Raw genomic sequence first — 18,013 nt, forward strand, 5'->3', positions numbered from 1 at the left:
TTCATTAATCAGCCTTCATGTGTGTGTGTGTGTGTGTGTGTGTGTGTGTGTGTGTGTGTGTGTTTGTGTATGTGTGTGTGTGTGTGTGTGTGTGTGTGTGAGTGCGCACGCGCTTCTTTAATTAACACACTTTAATTCACTTAACATCTATCATCACTCTCTCACTCTCTTCACATCATTTTATCTCTTTTCAATTTTTCTTTCTTTTTTCCACTTTCCTCCTCATAAATCTTTCTCTCCTTTCTCACTCCCTCGTTCTTTTTTTAGTTTTGCTTTCATCTTTTGCGCTTCACATTTTTTCTTATACAATTTTCATTTTTTCTCGTTTATTCTGTCATTTATTCCTTTTTCTTTCTCCTCACTCGTTCTTTCTCTCATTCACCCTGTTTCTTGTTCCCTTTTATTTTCTTCATTAATGAATTTATTCACTCTGCTTTTCTGGTCTTTCCCTTTTCCCATTTTCCTTTCATTTTCTTCTTCTCTCCTTGTTTTCTCTTTTTTTCTCTTCAAGTTCTGACTTTCTGATCACTTGCTCTTTTTAATGTTTTTTTTTATTATAATAATTGTATTTATTATTGTTTATTTATAATAATTTAAAATATTAATAAAATAATTAATATTTTATCATCTCTTTTTATGTTTTTACCCTCCCCTTAATTTTTTATCTTTCTATTGTTTCATCTTTTCACACTCTTTCTTTTCAATCTCTCCACTCCAATCCTTTTACTTTTATTGTTCTCTCTCTCTCTCTCTCTCTCTCTCTCTCTCTCTCTCTCTCCTCTCTCTCTCTCTCTCTCTCTCTCTCATTATTTTTCCTTCTTTCCCTCTCACTCCTTTTCTTTTTATCTGCTCTGTTGCTGTTTATGTTTATACTGTGAAACAGAGAGAATCAGCGGCTTTTTTACCCTGACAGCGAACACACATGACGCAGTGTGTGTGTGTGTGTGTGTGTGTGTGTGTGTGTGTGTGTGTGTGTGTGTCAGGAGGAGATGTAGCTGATGAAGGAGCTGCTGATGTCGTGTTTCATTCTCCTCTTGAAGTGGAAATGAGGCTCACAGTCAGCATCCACCCACCCACACACACACACACACACACACACACACACACACAAGGTCACAAAATGGAGAGTGACACACTCCTTCTCAGCTTCTTTAAAGTGCACACTTCAGTCAGAGGAAGTGTGTGAAGGTGTAATTTAGCTCTTTTGGAGTTTATAAGTGCTGACAAAATGCTCAGTGAAACACACACACACATACACTCTCTCCCTCACACACACACACACACACACACACACACACACACACACACACACACACACACACTACTAATACATATTAGGATTAGTAAAGAACGATGGCTTTGCTTGCTTTTGCTGCCAGGTCTCCAGCCTTTCTGTCCACACACACACACACACACACACACACACACACACACACACACACACACACACACACACACACACGTTTGGTGGGTGATTGTAAATAAATTGTGCTGCAGAATAAACAGTTTACAGCAGGAAATACAGTGATGACATCATCAATCCTCACACTGTAGAGTGAACATGAACACACACCATGTCTACACTCCACAAAATTAGCCCAGACTGGACTCTGTGTGTGTGTGTGTGTGTGTGTGTGTGTGTGTGTGTGTGTGTGTGTGTGTGTGTGTGTAATGGTACTGTGATTAAAAAGTTCAGCCTGGCTGCGTTTCTAATTAATTAAGGAGGAGATGCAGTGGCGATTAGTGTGAGATGAGGCTCTGATAGCCATGTGTGTGTGTGTGTGTGTGTGTGTGTGTGTGTGTGTGTGTGTGTGTGTGTGTGTGTGTGTGTGTGTGTGTGTGTCTGGAAACACCTGCTTCAAACTACAACCACTGAAACTTTACAGAGGCCACCATCTTGGACTGATGGAATCCTTTTCTATAGTCTATAGTGCAGTGTGAGGGTCCCCTGGTGGTCTAGTGGTTAAGCTGCAGCGCTCCCACCGCTGCGACCCGGGTTCGATTCCCGGTCAGGGAACCATCCCCAGCCACTCTTAGTGCCGGTCCCAAGCCCGGATAAATTGGGGAGGGTTGCGTTAGGAAGGGCATCCAGCGTAAAACATGTGCCAAATCAAACGTGCGGAGGATCCGCTGTGGCGCCCCCTAACGGGAGAAGCCGAAAAGAAAAAGAAGAATAGTGCAGTGTGAGAACACCATGCCCTGCTAAGCCACACCCAGGGCATGCCCCTTTGTGTCCAAGCTCCACCTCTCATAGTATGAAAGTGGAACTGTGGCAAATTGAGTCCTCTCTATCTGTCTACCTCTCTTTATCTTTCTGTCTCCATTTTTATCTTCCTCTCTCTTTATCTGTCTGTCTCCATTTTTATCTCTCTCTCTACCACTCTTTCTTGATCTGTCTGTCTTTCTTTCTTTCTACCACTCTTTCTTTATCTGTCTACCTATCTTTCCCCATCTATCTTTCACTCTCACTTTATCTGTTTATTGTACTCTATTTATCTCTCTAAATGTCTGTCTCTCTTTTACATTTACAGCATAAGGCAGATGCCCTTTTCAGCTGAGCAGGGGAGAGTTAAGGGCCTTGCTCAAGGGCCCAGCAGTGGCAGCTCTAAACTCCCACCTCCCTCTTTTTATCTGTCTGTCTTTCTCTTTAGCTGTCCCTTTCCTTATCTGTCTGCTTCTCCATCTGTCTGTCTGTCTGTCTGTCTGTCTGTCTGTCTGTCTGTCTGTCTGTCCCTTTTATTATCTGCCTGTCTCTTTATCTGTCTGTCTCTTTCTTTATCTCTCTATTTCTCTTTTTTCTTTATCTGTCTCTCTTTCATCTCTCTCTTTCTCTCTCTCTCTCTCTCTTCTCTCTCTCTCTCCTTCTCTATTTATTTAGCTCTCTTCATCTGTCTGATTCTCTCTCTCTCTCTCTCTCTCTCTCTCTCTCTCTCTCAGTAGCTGTCTGTCTGTCTATTTTTTATCTGTCTGTCTACTTCTCTCTGTCTGGTACCTTCTTTCCCCCTATTTGTCCATCATGCTCTTTTTATCTGTTCATCTGTTTTCCTCTCATTCTCTTTCTCTCTCTTTTCATTCCTCTATCTGCTTCTCTCTCTCTCTCTCTCTCTCTCTTCTCTCTCTCTCTCTCTCTCTCTCTCTCTCTCTCTCTCTCTTTCTCTCTCTCTCTCTAATCCTGGGTAACTATCTCTAGTGCTGACTTAACTTTAATGACGGTTCAATATCCAATTCATTAAAGTGGCTGTTTTATCTGTGTGTGTGTGTGTGTGTGTGTGTGTGTGGGGGGGGGGGGGGGGGTGTTGGGGCACTTCCTGTGATGAGTTTGGCCATTCCGTGAGGACTTTGACGTGTGTGTGTGTGTCTCAGTGACAGATCCTTCAGTCGATTCTGCCTTGAGAGAGAGAGAGAGAGAGAGAGAGAGAGAGAGAGAGAGAGAGAGAGAGAGAGAGAGAGAGAGAGAGAGAGCAGTTTTTCATCCCTCACTCCGGGACTGTAATTGCCTCTGCAGTGCCTCGTCATTAGAAAGAAAGTGACAACTGAGCTTAAGTATCGCTCCAGGACGGGATCCATCTCTCTCTCTGTCTCTCTCTTTCCGTCTCCCATTCTTTTTCAAGTACAGTAGTTCTTCAGGGTTCTCTACAGGTTCTTTTCTCTTGCTTTTCAAAGGAACCGTATTTGCATCAAACATCTGATGGTTAATCCAGACCAGAGGAGTGAAGAATGAGTGTGTGGTGTGATTTCATTCCAGAAGAGAATTAGAAAAAAAAGGGGTTCTTTATGGACTCAGTAAGCGTTCCATAAAGAACCTGAGGTTCTGAGATCCTATCTAATACCTTCTGAGGAAATAGTGCTAATGGATCTGCAGGACTTCCTCAAAAGTGGTTTTAAGAGTGTACATGAATGTGATGGAGAGATAGAAGAGCGCTGGCATTGTTCTTTTACTCTCTCACACTCCGAGAGTGTGGATATCGATCTGCTGCAAGACAGGAAGTGTCATACGGAGAGCGAGACCTCCGGGAAAATGAGTGTCCCTAAATCCCTCTATCAAAGAGAGACACAGAGAGACACAGAGAGACACGGATCTACTAAAGCCTCACTCTGATCTGTTCGGCAAGAAAAAAAATACGGAAGAAAAAAGAGCTCTGTCACCTGCAGAGCGTTAGAGGGGACGTGTGGAGAAAACAGAGAGAGAGGGAACATAGGAGGTGCTGAGGGTCCGTGAGGAGCTGAGCTCAGCAGAGTCACTACAGTACACACACTAACACTGATTAGACCTGAGACAGGACACACTCGTCCTGCTTTAACCCCTCACTCCCACTCGCTCCTGCACATCTCCATGCATGCTTATACTGTGTGCAAATAAAGACAAGGAGTTACGATCAGGAGAACACTTTAGATATCGAGTAATATTGTTCTCCTGATTTAGAACTGCTGCTGGACCTTCATTTGCATAGAGAAACCTGATTGGCTCTCACATGTGATGATGTAATAACTCTCTACATGCAGAAAAAAAAATTGTCAGACAGATATTCAGCTGGGAAGGAAACAAATCAGTGTGTGTGTGTGTGTGTGTGTGTGTGTGTGTGTGTGTGTGTGTGTGTGTGTGTGTGTGTGTGTGTGTGTGTAAGAACCTCTGTTGTCTCTGTGGTGTCGCTGCGCTTGTTTACTTACACAAAAACAAACATGCATCCGTCTTGGCCTGAATTATGCACAACACTGCGATGCACACTCAGCACCAACATCTGCTTCGCCTGTGTGTTTGTGTGTGTGTGTGTGTGTGTGTGTGTGTGTGTGTGTGTGTGTGTGTGTGTGTGTGTGTGTGTGAAATGGAGACAGAGAGGGAGTGTGTATGTGTCTGTAATAGTGTGAGTAAACAAGCACAGTGACAGAGATAACTGGAGCTTTAAACACACACACACACACACACACACACACACACACACACACACACACAGATTAGAACTCAAATTTTATATAAGTATGAACTAAGCTGGACAATGTCTGCGTGTCACACTTCAGATAATTCCAAAGATACACACACACACACACACACACACACACACACACACACACACACACACACACACACACACACACACACACTCAGGTCCAAAAGTCTGAGTGGGCGACCAGGAGCTGCTTTTATATGCTCGGTTGCTGAAAGCTGATATGAGATTGTTCCTCGTCTGATCCTCAGTATAAAACGCTGGTGTTTAATAAAAGGCTGCAAAACATGACCATGTGGTTTGGGATGGTACCAGAGGACCAGCGACCCGGTTCTGCCATTAGCTCCTCGCTAATCTTTCCCGCTAGCTAACGGTTTCATTAGTGGTTGGAGTTTCATGGGAACGGGACGTGTATTAAAACATCTGGCGTCTGGTATTAGAAAGCAAACTGGACAAACCTGAGGTTGGGGACGGAGATCGAATGCGAGGCACGGTGAGATATCTCTGCTTGACCATGAAGGAGAGATCCTTTCTAAAGACTTTAGGGAGTTGCGCATACTTTCAAACAGTTTAAATAAATAAAGTAAGATTTGTGCTCTGTGGTTTTCGAGCCTGTATGAGCTGTACAGTGGAGACGCGTGTTTAAAAAAGCTCGCCGAACCCCAGCGCTTTCTTCCTCCAGAAACAGATAGATTTACAAGGCATGTGTGCAAAAGTGTGTGAGACTCCCCAGATCGAAAAAACACAGAAGAATTTGGCACGAGCGAAATTATACATCTGTGAAGGTTAATACCTGTTTTCATTGGCTCGGCACGCAGGTAGTTCTTATAAAAACGCCCGAGACGGCCGCTTTCTCCCGCACTGCTGACTCGCAGAGTTCTCGTCTACACGGGGAAAAACGACACTGCCTTTAAACACAACTTCGCTCAGGAGCTCCTCCAAGACACACCTTAAATCACTTTCATTATTCCTCACCGCTAATTTTTCATTCACATCGCCGTTACAGGCGCGAGAGAACACCGTACAAATCATACGACTTCAAATGGCACTGAGAGTCACGAGGGTGGAGACGAGGGTCCACGCCAGAGCCATGTTTCTTATTAATATCAACACTACAAAGGACTGGAACAGGGTGAGAACCTGAAACATACCCAATAACTAACCCGATTATATACTGAGGAACCTGAAGGCATATACAGTAGGTACTTTTACAATGTAGAACCCAGTGATATACAGAGGAACACATCAGTATATACCTGATAACCACCAACATACTGTAGAACCCAGTGAGATATTGAGGATACTAATGAACCCCATACCATCAGAGATGTGTCTTTTTAAAGTGAGTACTGATAACAGGCCAGATGATCCCGCTCCTCTTTAGTCTGGAGGACGTGGTGTCCATGGTTTCCAAAAAGAAGCACAAATTTCATTTCGTCTGCCACAGGGGATGAGGTTGTATTTAATAACCAATCAAAAACCTGGAGAACCTAGCGTTGAGCCTGAATGTTGAACACTACACTGTGGAACCTAATGAACTGAACATATTTTGTATATATCGAAAAAAAAAACTAACAAGATCACAGGTGATGTGTCTACACTGGAGAAACCAAATAATTTACCAAGCAACTCAGTGACATCCTGAAGAACAGATAGAGAACCAAGTTATACACACTGAACCCAAAGAATATACAAGACGCTATAGAGCTCAAGAAACACACCAGAACTCACTGAACATCTGCTGAAGAACCCAGTCAGATGTTAGAGAATCACATGAACTGAAGAACCAGAGAAAATGCAGACCAGATGATATAATCAAGAAAAAAGCTGGAGAACCAAAAGAAATGTGTGAGAAGTCAACTCTGTGTGGCATCTGATTCATCAACATCCTGCAGATATCCGTGTGTGTGTGTGTGTGTGTGTGTGTGTGTGTGTGTGTGTGTGTGTGTGTGTGTGTGAGAACACAGCGAGTCCTGCACAGGATCTTAAACCTCTCAAGGCCCTGAAAACGATCAAATGACAGGTTACACAAGAACCACCGGCTGGAAATAAGTGGTCTCGCTGAGAGGGAGAGAAAACACACTTGTCCTTTTCCGAGGAGCAGAAACAAGACACCAGAACCACAACAGAACATCATGGACACGCCAGAGAACTCGACAATGTAATGAAGAAATCAACCATCTACTGAAGAACTGAGAAACGTAACGGAAAACTGGGAATTAAAAGGAAAAACAGGAGAACCTTATATACTGGCTAAAACTGGAGAACATGTAGGAGAACCCAAAAACCTGCATAGGAACCTGGTGCTGAATAAAGAGTTGAACAGACCAATGATATCTGATGGTCTGTGCACTGGACAACAGAGGGATTATGAGAACCTACATGGCATACTAAAAAACAGCAGTATTTTGGAGAACCCACTGATATTCTTTGATTTGAATGTCACATTCAAGATTCCGATATACAAAAAAACCATTGGGATTCCAGGGAACCCAATGAAATGAAAATGTATGATATACTGGAGAACACAGTGATATACTAGGAAAACCAAATGAAATAATGGAGAAGACGGGATACACAGGAGAACCTAGTGAGATGCTGGAGAAACCAATGGGATAGACACCAGTAAACCCAATGACACACTGGGGAATTTAATAAAATACATGGAAATCCAATGAGATACCAGAGAACACAGTGGGATCACGGAGAACCAATTTATCTACAGGGAAACGAGGAACAAGCACAGGAACCTACAATATACAAACAACTTAAACAAAATTGGACCAATCATAGATGCTCACAGCCACAAGCTCTGCCCCCAAGAGATAGAGAATACCAAATAAAGAAATTAAATCTTAACAGGAAACAAAAACTGGTGGAAAATTTCATTAGTTCCTAAAATGTTTTTGCGGTATAAAAGAAGTGTATATGGTGTGTGTGTGTGTGTGTGTGTGTGTGTGTGTGTGTGTGTGTGTGTGTGTGTGTGTGTGTGTGTGTGTGTGTGGTGGGGCAGTTTGATCGGTGTCCTCCACAATCCCATAATCCCGCAGGACCAGTGGCCTTCAGCCAGGGACTGTGTTGTTTCTGCTGTTTTTGGCGAGTGTTTCCGTGTGGGCCTGTGGGTGCTTCTGAAAGCCATTATTTTATAGAGTGTAACACACACACTCACACACACACACACACACACACACACACACGCGCGCACATGTATACACACACACTTATGCTGTAATTACACGCAAACCTCTCTCGTTCTTGCTCTTGCTTTTTTACTTTCTCTCTCACACACACACACACACACACACACACACACAGTGTCCTTCAGTGTTCCTCATCTGGTTCGAGTTTGATGCACATGCTCTGGTTTTACAGCTCTAGTCTTGTATTTCATGGCAGATTTACCCAGCGGTTTGCTTCTACACAACTAATGACGGCACATCTCTTGTAAATTGTGGCGCACCAATAATCTCCTGCTCAGAGCAACTTTTACCCTCACACACACACACACACACACACACACACACACACACACACACACACAGAGCTCAGAGGTGGCCTTGCCTCCGTTCTTGCTCTTGCTACAAAGGCCTCCTGTTTTCTGCTCTCCAAACCCAAATACACACCAACATTCCATTCCAAACATGCACCTACAAAACACTAACTCTTAACTCCAACCCTCAACACCAACCTCCAACACCAACCTTAAACTCCAACCCTAAACACCAACCCTCACTCCAACCCTCACCACCAAATTCTAACACCAACCCCTCAACATTAAATTTAAACTCCAAACTTCAACACCAACCTCCAACAGCAACCTTAAACTCCACCACTCAACACCAACCCACAACACCAACTTTAAACTCCAAACCTCAACCCCAACCTCAAACACCAACCCTCAACACCAACTGTCAACACAGACCCTCAACACCAAACATCAACACCAAACATCAACACCAACACCAACGCTCACTCCAACCCTCAACACCAAACCTTAACACCAACCCGCATCACCAACCTTAAACTTTAACCCTCAACACCAACCCTCTACACCAACCTCCAACACCAACCTTAAACTCCAACCCTTAACCCTCCAACCTTCCACACCAAACTTTAACTCCTACACACAAACCAACCTCCAACTCCAACCCTCTACACCAACCCCTTAACACCAACCTTCAACACCAACCTCTAACACCAACTTCCAACTCCTAGCCTCAATACCAACCTCCAAAACAACCTTAAACTTCAAACTTCAACACAAAACTTTGAAACCACCCCCTGAACACCGACCTTCAACTTGAACCCTCAACACCAACCTCCAACACCAACCTTCAACTCCAATAGTTATATTACAGTATATTACTGTGTGAGCGATGAGCGAGTGAAAGCGGAGCCAGAGGGAACGAGCGGTAAGAAACACCTGCAGCTGATGAGACTAATCAGTGCGCTCTGTTTCAGAGGCAATAAAGAGGAGCGAGACACCAAGCAGAGACGCGCGGAAAGTGCACTCGGACAGACGTCAGAAAAGGTGTGCCGGTCCGCGAATACACTCAGGGGGGCGCTAGAGAAAGAGGAAGCGTACTGATCTGTGAGTGAGACCGGCGGACATCAAGATGGGAAGGCGTCCCGAACTGCGAGACTGTGGGTGAACCCCTGCATGAGTGCTGGAAAGAAGAAGTTTTTTCCCGTTCTGTTACAATTATTCTTAGAGTTACTTGTTACTTCAGACTGGTATTTCTGGTGTTTTGTGGTTGGATGTTCTATAATTTGGCAATATGAAAGTCCATATTTGTCATGCTGATAAAGCAACGTTTAAATCTTGAATCTTGATGGTTTTTCATGGTGTTTGCTGATGTTTGGTGTTTAATCATTTTTAACGGTGTTTGATGAACTAAGGGTTGCTGATCGTGCGCAAAACAAGTCAGCAGATCCTAACACTCTTCACTTGTATAGTGAATGTTGGGGTTTGATGTAGAAATCAAGTCTCTGAAGGTGTTTGGAAGAACGCTGGTGTTCGCCAAACGTGCAGAACCTTTACATTCCTCTCCAGTTCAGAGTCGGAATCAGCGAGCTTCTCCAGGTCCTCCGAAACACACACACACACACACACACACACACACACACACACACACACACACACACACACACACCCTCAGCTCTTCACGCAATTAGTGGGAGGTAATTTCCAGTTCAAGATTTTTCCACTACTGTCTGCACAGCTATTTTTGAAGAGATCACCAAATGGCAGTAAGAGAAAAGAAATAAGTGGAGAATTTTTTTTTATGAAAAAAAGGAAAAAGAGGGGACGTGAACAGGAAGCGGCCGCATGTGCTTTTAGTCGTTTTAGACGCAGACGCAATTATTGCTGTTTTCGTTGTAAAATGGAGGACCACATGTACTCTTTCCTGCCCTCCTGTTTAACACAGGGGCATAATTTACCCTCGCTATTAGCCCCCTGGGGCAATCAGGCACGGCAACCACACACACAAACACACACACACGCACACACGCACACACACACACACACACACGCACACACACACACACACACACACACACACACACATATAAATGCTCAGATCATAACAGCCAGGAGCATGACAAGCTTACATCCAAAAGCACGTCACACATAAACGTGTGAAACAGACGCTTTACACACGTTGTCAAAAAAGCGTCACAAAAGAAGACAAAGCCTGTCAGGATGCCACGCAGGAGAGAGTGTGTGTGTGTGTGTGTGTGTGTGTGTGTGTGTGTGTGTGTGAGAGAGAGAGAATTCGTCTTAACAGCCTCATTTCTTCCTGATGGCTTTAAATGATTTCATCACAATTAATGACACACACGGCGGCTCCCTGTGACTCGCTGGCAGATGTTCAGGGACCTCGGCGTGTCTTCATCTCTCTCTCGGAGCTAAAGAGACACTTCTCCTCCCGTGACAAACGAGGCCGTGCGCCTTGTCAGCGTCTGAGCCGTAACCTCTCCACGCTCACAGCCATCCATTATCGACACATCTGTTCAGGCCTTGTTAAAAACCCAGACACCTTTTATCCTCTTTTTTCTTCCTCTTCTTCCTCGTACATCTTCCTGATGATCCGTACCTTTTTTTTTACCCTCCAGTTGTTTCTGAGTTCCAGGATGAATCTCTTCTGAGAAGATGTTCGTGCGTTTTTTTCTTTTCTTTTCTTTTTCCCACAGAGGCATGAAGAAAGTGATCCCGTTTATTGTGTGAATGATTGTAGTCGTGGCGTCCCGGTCTGAGATCTGGTAGAACTGTAAGCTTCTAAAATAGTGTTAGGTAGAGACTGTGTTTGGTGGACAGCATTAGTGTTTGGTGGAGACTGTGTTTGGTGGACAGCGTTAGTGTTTGGTGGAGACTGTGTTTGGTGGACAGTGTTAGTGTTTGGTCGACAGTGTTAGCAGTGTTAGGTAGAGACAGTGTTTGGTGGACAGTGTTAGTGTTTGGTGGACAGAGTTAGTAGTGTTAGGTAGAGAACGTGTTTAGTGGACAGTGTTAGTAGTGTTAGGTAGAGACAGTGTTTGGTGGACAGTGTTAGTGTTTGGTGGACAGAGTTAGCAGTGTTAGGTAGAGACAGTGTTTGGTGGACAGTGTTAGTGTTTGGTGGACAGTGTTAGTGGTGTTAGGTAGAGACAGTGTTTGGTGGACAGTGTTAGTAGTGTTAGGTAGAGACAGTGTTTGGTGGACAGTGTTGGTAGTGTTAGGTAGAGACAGTGTTTGGTGGACAGTGTTAGTGTTTGGTGGACAGAGTTAGCAGTGTTAGGTAGAGACAGTGTTTGGTGGACAGTGTTAGTGTTTGGTGGGCAGTGTTAGTAGTGTTAGGTAGAGACAGTGTTTGGTGGACAGTGTTAGTGTTTGGTGGACAGTGTTAGTAGTGTTAGGTAGAGACAGTGTTTGGTGGACAGTGTTAGTGTTTGGTGGACAGTGTTAGTAGTGTTAGGTAGAGACAGTGTTTGGTGGACAGTGTTAGTGTTTGGTGGCGAATGCTAGTTTTATGTATATGAAGAAACTACACCCGTGTCGTAATTATTGCGGTATAAAAATATCCGAGAAAACAGAGCAAGGATTTGGACAGTTCCAAAGGGGGGGCCAATAATTCTGGTGCACTGAGCAGTTCAGATGGTTATTTGTGCAGAAGGTCGAGTCGATAGCGTGTTACTGTCATTTGGTTTTATCACGAACCACAGAGTCTTCGGTGCGCTGAAATCCGACGTGAAATATCTCATTAATCACAAACAACTATAACCATATTGCCGTCTTGTTGTGTGTGTGTGTGTGTGTGTGTGTGTGTGTGTGTGTGTGTCTCGGCTAATGCTAAGTAAATATATGAGACGTACGCAGGGTTTGAGGTCAATAGAAACGGGAGACGTTGTCTCATTAAGCACGTCAGAGCCACAGAGCCGACGTTCCCGACTTCATTCATTCGTTTCGCTCCCTAATTGCGAACTTAATTTTCCAACTCCATTGATTTTTTTTTTTCTTTTTTTTTCTCTCCGTCTGTTCATTTTCCTAATGAAACGCTTCAGAGCAATTTGGTGCCAAGTAAGTAAATGGAGCTTTAATTTGAGGGGTGACTGCAGGAAGCAGATCTTTCAGCCCTGTGTCCTTCCGCACATTGTGAATATTTCACACACACACACACACACACACACACACACACACACACACACACACACAAGGTTGCCGAATACTACTCCAGTTTTGATATTCAGTGTTGAAGATGTTTGCTGGAAGCGTCAGTGTTTGCTGGTGTTTTGTGTGATGTTTGTGGGCCATCAGAAGTGGGTTTATCAGAACATTCTGGCTTTTGGTGGAGAACATTACTGTTCTGTGGAGAAGCTAACTGTAGTTAAATTTGGAATGTTGGTGTTTGTAAAGAAGTGAAGAGAAACTGCTTTTGTTTGAAAATGTTTGGAGTTCAGAAGAAGCAGATTACAGCTACTCTACAGTACATGTTCTTCTGTCTTTTGTGAAAGCAACACACACACACACACACACACACACACACACACACACACGCACACACAGGGCTCTCTGGGATTAGTCTGTTAAACCGAGCTTTTTATTGAGAAGATTAGGTCATTAATTTCACTCCTTACATATGAAAATATTGACGGTTCCCCTGCACCCTGCTGGTGGTGTTTGAGAGGCGGCGCGTCGCTCCCTCAGATAAATCAACGGCCGCGTGTGGCGCTCGATACGCCGTAGATTTATCCGTCCCAGAAACTGATAAACAAGCAATATATTAACTTGAGATGTTATCACTGGAGGAGGTTCATCGATCGGCTGGGTGAGAAAGTGTCCAGACGGCGAGGAAAGACGAGACGTTTAAAGTGAGGACACCGGGTTAGGTAGTTGAGACATGCGGGATGTTTTCTGGAGGACATCAGCGTGACGTTCCTCCTCTGACTAAACCCTTCAGACTGGAGATTCGTCACTTACAAAAAAACATGGGGTTCGCCTTAAAAAAATTCCAAAGAAAATCAGGTCGCAGTTTCCCTCCTACTCTGAGAAACAGGAGTCTCGTCTCAGTGACGATGAGTAATGTGTGCGAGTGTGTGTGTGTATGTGTGTGTGTGTGTGTGTATAAGGGGGGGTCTCTTTCCAAAAAGTCATCTGTTCTTCGTTTGTCCAGAGCTTGGGAACAGAATATCAGGAAGCGCTCGGGTTGTGGCGGAAGATGAAAAGACGAGAGGAATGAATAAAAAAACACGTGTCGCACATGTACTGTGGCAGACTGCATATGTCTTGTGAATCAGTCTAAACACACACACACACACACACACACACACACACACACACACACACACATGAAATCTCTAGAACAGAGCACAGTGATAAAAACTAGACATACTTTTATCACCAAATTCAGACAGAACTCTGTCACGGCAGATCGTACCATTTTCAGATCGTACCATTTACACCCACTTATACATTTCCCCAGTGACCCGTCCCACAGAACAAAGGATTCAGAACAGAAGCTCCTCCCACACCTACTGTATACCATCCTAATGTCTCTAATCTATACACTGTACTGTGGGTGGTTTATCAGGACAAGGGGGTACAAACTTTCAACTTTTTACATTGTCCCTTTGAAATTATCTTTTTTTGTGTCACTTCGACTCAGTCCCTCTGTCAATGTCTGTTTGACTGCCAATGTGTAACTGTCCCATTTGATTCAGTCCCATTTGATTCAGTCACACTGACTCTGTCCCTTTCAATCAGTCCCATTGTCCCATTGGTGCTGTCCCCTTGACCCTGCACATGCTCCCTCTCATTTTGTCACTTGTTATTATAAACACAGGATAAACCTCAACAAACCAACTCGCACATTGATGTCTCTCTCTGTGTCTCATTGTTCCTGGTGAACGAGTCTAACGAACGCTCAGGTAGAACTTCCATTATGCAGAGGAGCCACTTAACCCATCCCACACCTCATTAAGGGTAATAAGTGGCGTTTGCCACCTCCTTTGTCAGCAGGGTGAGCAATCAATAGGGTCATTTCACATCATAACAGCTAGCGGCGCACATTACTAGCGTGTTCGTGGCGGGAACGGTGGCCATTAAGGCCTGGAGGAGATTAGATCGGAGGGAGAAGACAGATGGTGAGAATTACAGCGAGCGAAGAGACGGATCAATACGAGGAGAGGTGCGGAGATAATTCCACAGTCGGGAGACGTTCGGCTCAGACGCGTTCAGCTACGGCTCCTGCGTCCTGTTTCGTCTTTGTGTATGTTAATGCCTGTGTGTGTGTGTGTGTGTGTGTGTGTGTGTGTGTTGCCCCCTGCTGTGTGGTGTCAGAGCATTTTCACACACTCGCTCGTCGCTGAACAAGCCTGATGAGACCTCATTACAGCTCAGCGGCGGCCTGAACACGCGCACATGCGCCTTTAATTACAGGAAACAACCGCGTTAATATTTTATGAAAATACTCCTCGGCATGGAACCCTGGAGTGTGTGACATTGAGACTCGGAAAGAGACACTTATTCTTCACACACACACACACACACACACACACACACACACACACACACACACACACACACACACACAGGGAAAACCCACAAAACCAGTCTGCAATGATGTTGAACAACTTGAGAAACGATTCTCTATAAACACAAAACCTTCTCTTCCGCCTCATTACTAGTTGTGCTTTTTTTTTTTTAAAAGCCTGCTATGCTAACAAGAAAACGCTTCCCAGATTAGCATTCGCAGCTACACTGCTACACACACCTGTCTGATGATTACAAACCTTTATAACTCACATCCAGCTGCTATCAGTAGGATTAGCGCTTAGTGCTAGCAGCTACATTAGACGATGCTAAGACATCAGATGTGACGTCTGGCGCTAATTAGGCGCCCTACAGTAAAGCTAAAAGGGACGAGGTATGCACTTAGAGCGCTTTGATATCGGCTCGGCTATTAAATATAGATGTGCAGATAATTATTACAGGCGTCGGGATTAAATTAATTAGCAATAAAAAAAACACACGTACCACTAATATAGGGATTTGGCTCGCCGTGTATGTGTGTGTGTGTGTGTGTGTGTGTGTGTGTGTGTGTGTGTGTGTGTGTGTGTGTGTGTAACGATAATCCGGTTGACTCGTGACGACACGCAAACAAGATTTTGCTCCTCAAAGCAAACAGACGCGGCAGGGAAACAGCGCGAGGGCCAGAGCCGGAGCAGGCAGAGCCAGATGAATTATTCACACACACACACACACACACACACACACACACACACACACACACACACACACACAGTATCCAAACAGAAACTCTCCAACTAGCAAGCGTCCCAAAACCAACTTAGAATTTTTACCGGCTCACTGAATGAACAGAAAAACACACACACACACACACACACACACACACACACACACACACACACACAGTGCCCATCCCCCGCCCCGTCCTCCATCGCTCTCTATCCATCAGTGTGAAGGGCCGTGTGGACAGACGCACAAGCTTTATTGAGTTTATGGGCGATTGAGTGCTTAGCCCGTGACCCCGCTTGACCCCTGTCATATTTATGGCTTTTGGAGAAAGTGTAGAGCGATTTGGGATATTGCCCTTCACTACCCTCACACACACACACACACACACACACACACACACACACACTCACACACACTCACAGGGTCATCTGCTTTAGTCCTACATGTCGCACTTCTCGTGGTGTTTTTAACTCCCTAGTAACTATAAACTTCTATATAAAAATAACCAGTTTAACACAGAACCAGTTTACGGGTCAGTCTGAGGACTGGTTTCTGTTTGGTGTAGAAGTTCAGCATCTTCTAATCTTTCATTAAATCTCTCTCATGTGGGCGGGGCTTAAATGATATTAACTAATAATATAATTATATAATATAATTTTGTTCTAATTTATCCTAAGCTATTATGTAACACATGATGGCTCACAACCAATCAGAAGCCTTCCTCAGACTATAAATAATTATTAACCATCGTTCTTGCGCTCTGATTGGTCGAGAGTAAAGATATGCACACAGTTTGTTGTGTGAAGTAAGTTTTCAGCACAGGAGTGTGTGCTTTGAGGAGAAGTGGTGAGGAAACACACACATACACACACACCGTGAGGTCTCCACCCCGAGCACACGACTCACACAAGCGTGCCACTCTCCACATAAACACACACTTCCTGCTCCAAACACACCCAGCTCTCTGGAGAGCGGCGACGTGTGGACCCCGGGCTGCAGGAAATGGTTCGCTCCAACTGGGACACAAAATGAGGCACGACAGCTTCCGGAAACGTCTGAGAGGCCGACCTGAAGCTGATTACACTCGAGCTGATATCACGCCAAACTGTCTCTCTCTCTCTCACACAACTGTCTCACTCTCTCTCACACACAACTGTCTCACTCTCACACCGAACTGTCTCTCTCACACACACAACTGTCTCACTCTCACTCTGAACTGTCTCTCTCTCTCACACAACTGTCTGACTCTCACTCTGAACTGTCTCTCACACACACACAACTGTCTCACTCTCACTCTGAACTGTCTCTCTCACTCTGAACTGTCTCGCTCTTTCTCACACAACTGTCTCACTCTCACTCTGAACTGTCTCTCTCACTCTAAACTGTCTCTCTCTCTCAGACCGAACTGTCTCACTCTCACTCTGAACTGTCTCTCTCACTCTGAACTGTCTCTCTCTCTCTCACACACAACTGTCTCACTCTCACACACAACTGTCTCTCTCTCACATTATACCGGACTGTCTCTCTCTCACACTACACACACAGTGTAACACACACACACACATATGTATAACACACATGCATATAACATACACACAAGTATAACAAATACAACACAGACATAAATGCCACACACACACACACACACACACACACACATGATATGAATCTCCTTCACACGTCAGATGTAATTCACTTTTTGTGTGTGTGTGTGTGTGTGGTGTGTGTGTGTGTGTGTGTGTGTGTGTGTGTAAGTGTGTGTAAGAGAGTGAGTTGCAACCTCTAAACCTCCTCCTAACCCCCTGTTTCTGTGGAATGAGGGAGTATGTGGTGGTAACACACCGTACCATCGGTACCGTGCGGAGACCATGTCCCTCCTTACACACACACACACACACACACACATATACAGCCTGTTACGCATATTCACTTTTTGGCTCTCAGTCAGAGTTCCTGTCATAAGCATATATTGAGATAAATACTTCACATTTACACACACACGCTCTAACACACACAATCATACACATACACACACAAACACACACTAACACACAAATACTCACACACACTAACACACACAAACATACTACATACACACACAAACACACACAAACATACTCACACTAACACACAAATACTCACACACTAACACACACAAACATACACATACACACACAAACATACACACACTAACACACAAATACTCACACACACACTAACACATACACAAACATTAACACAACACACACACACTCCACACACAAACATACACACACACACACACACACAGTCTGTCGAGTTCGATTCAGTTTTCTTCATGTTTATTTTGTATTGT

At 44.3% G+C, this 18,013-nt stretch overlaps 1 protein-coding gene across 5 annotated transcripts in view; it reads right to left on the reverse strand.

Annotated features, from left to right (window-relative positions):
* bnc2 (basonuclin zinc finger protein 2) overlaps window positions 1–18,013 on the reverse strand; it is a 90,958-nt gene that overhangs the window by 59,931 nt on the left and 13,014 nt on the right. Inside the window, exon 2 of one of the 5 annotated variants that reach the window (XM_083538912.1) lies at window positions 9,367–9,610. The exons of the other annotated variants lie outside the window; for them this stretch is intronic. The gene's annotated coding sequence lies outside the window, so the exon portion shown is untranslated. The remainder of the gene's footprint in view (window positions 1–9,366; window positions 9,611–18,013) is intronic. 5 annotated transcript variants of the gene reach the window in all.

Source organism: Silurus aristotelis, assembly GCF_946808225.1.
Source record: "Silurus aristotelis genome assembly, chromosome: 4".
NCBI lineage: Eukaryota > Metazoa > Chordata > Actinopteri > Siluriformes > Siluridae > Silurus > Silurus aristotelis.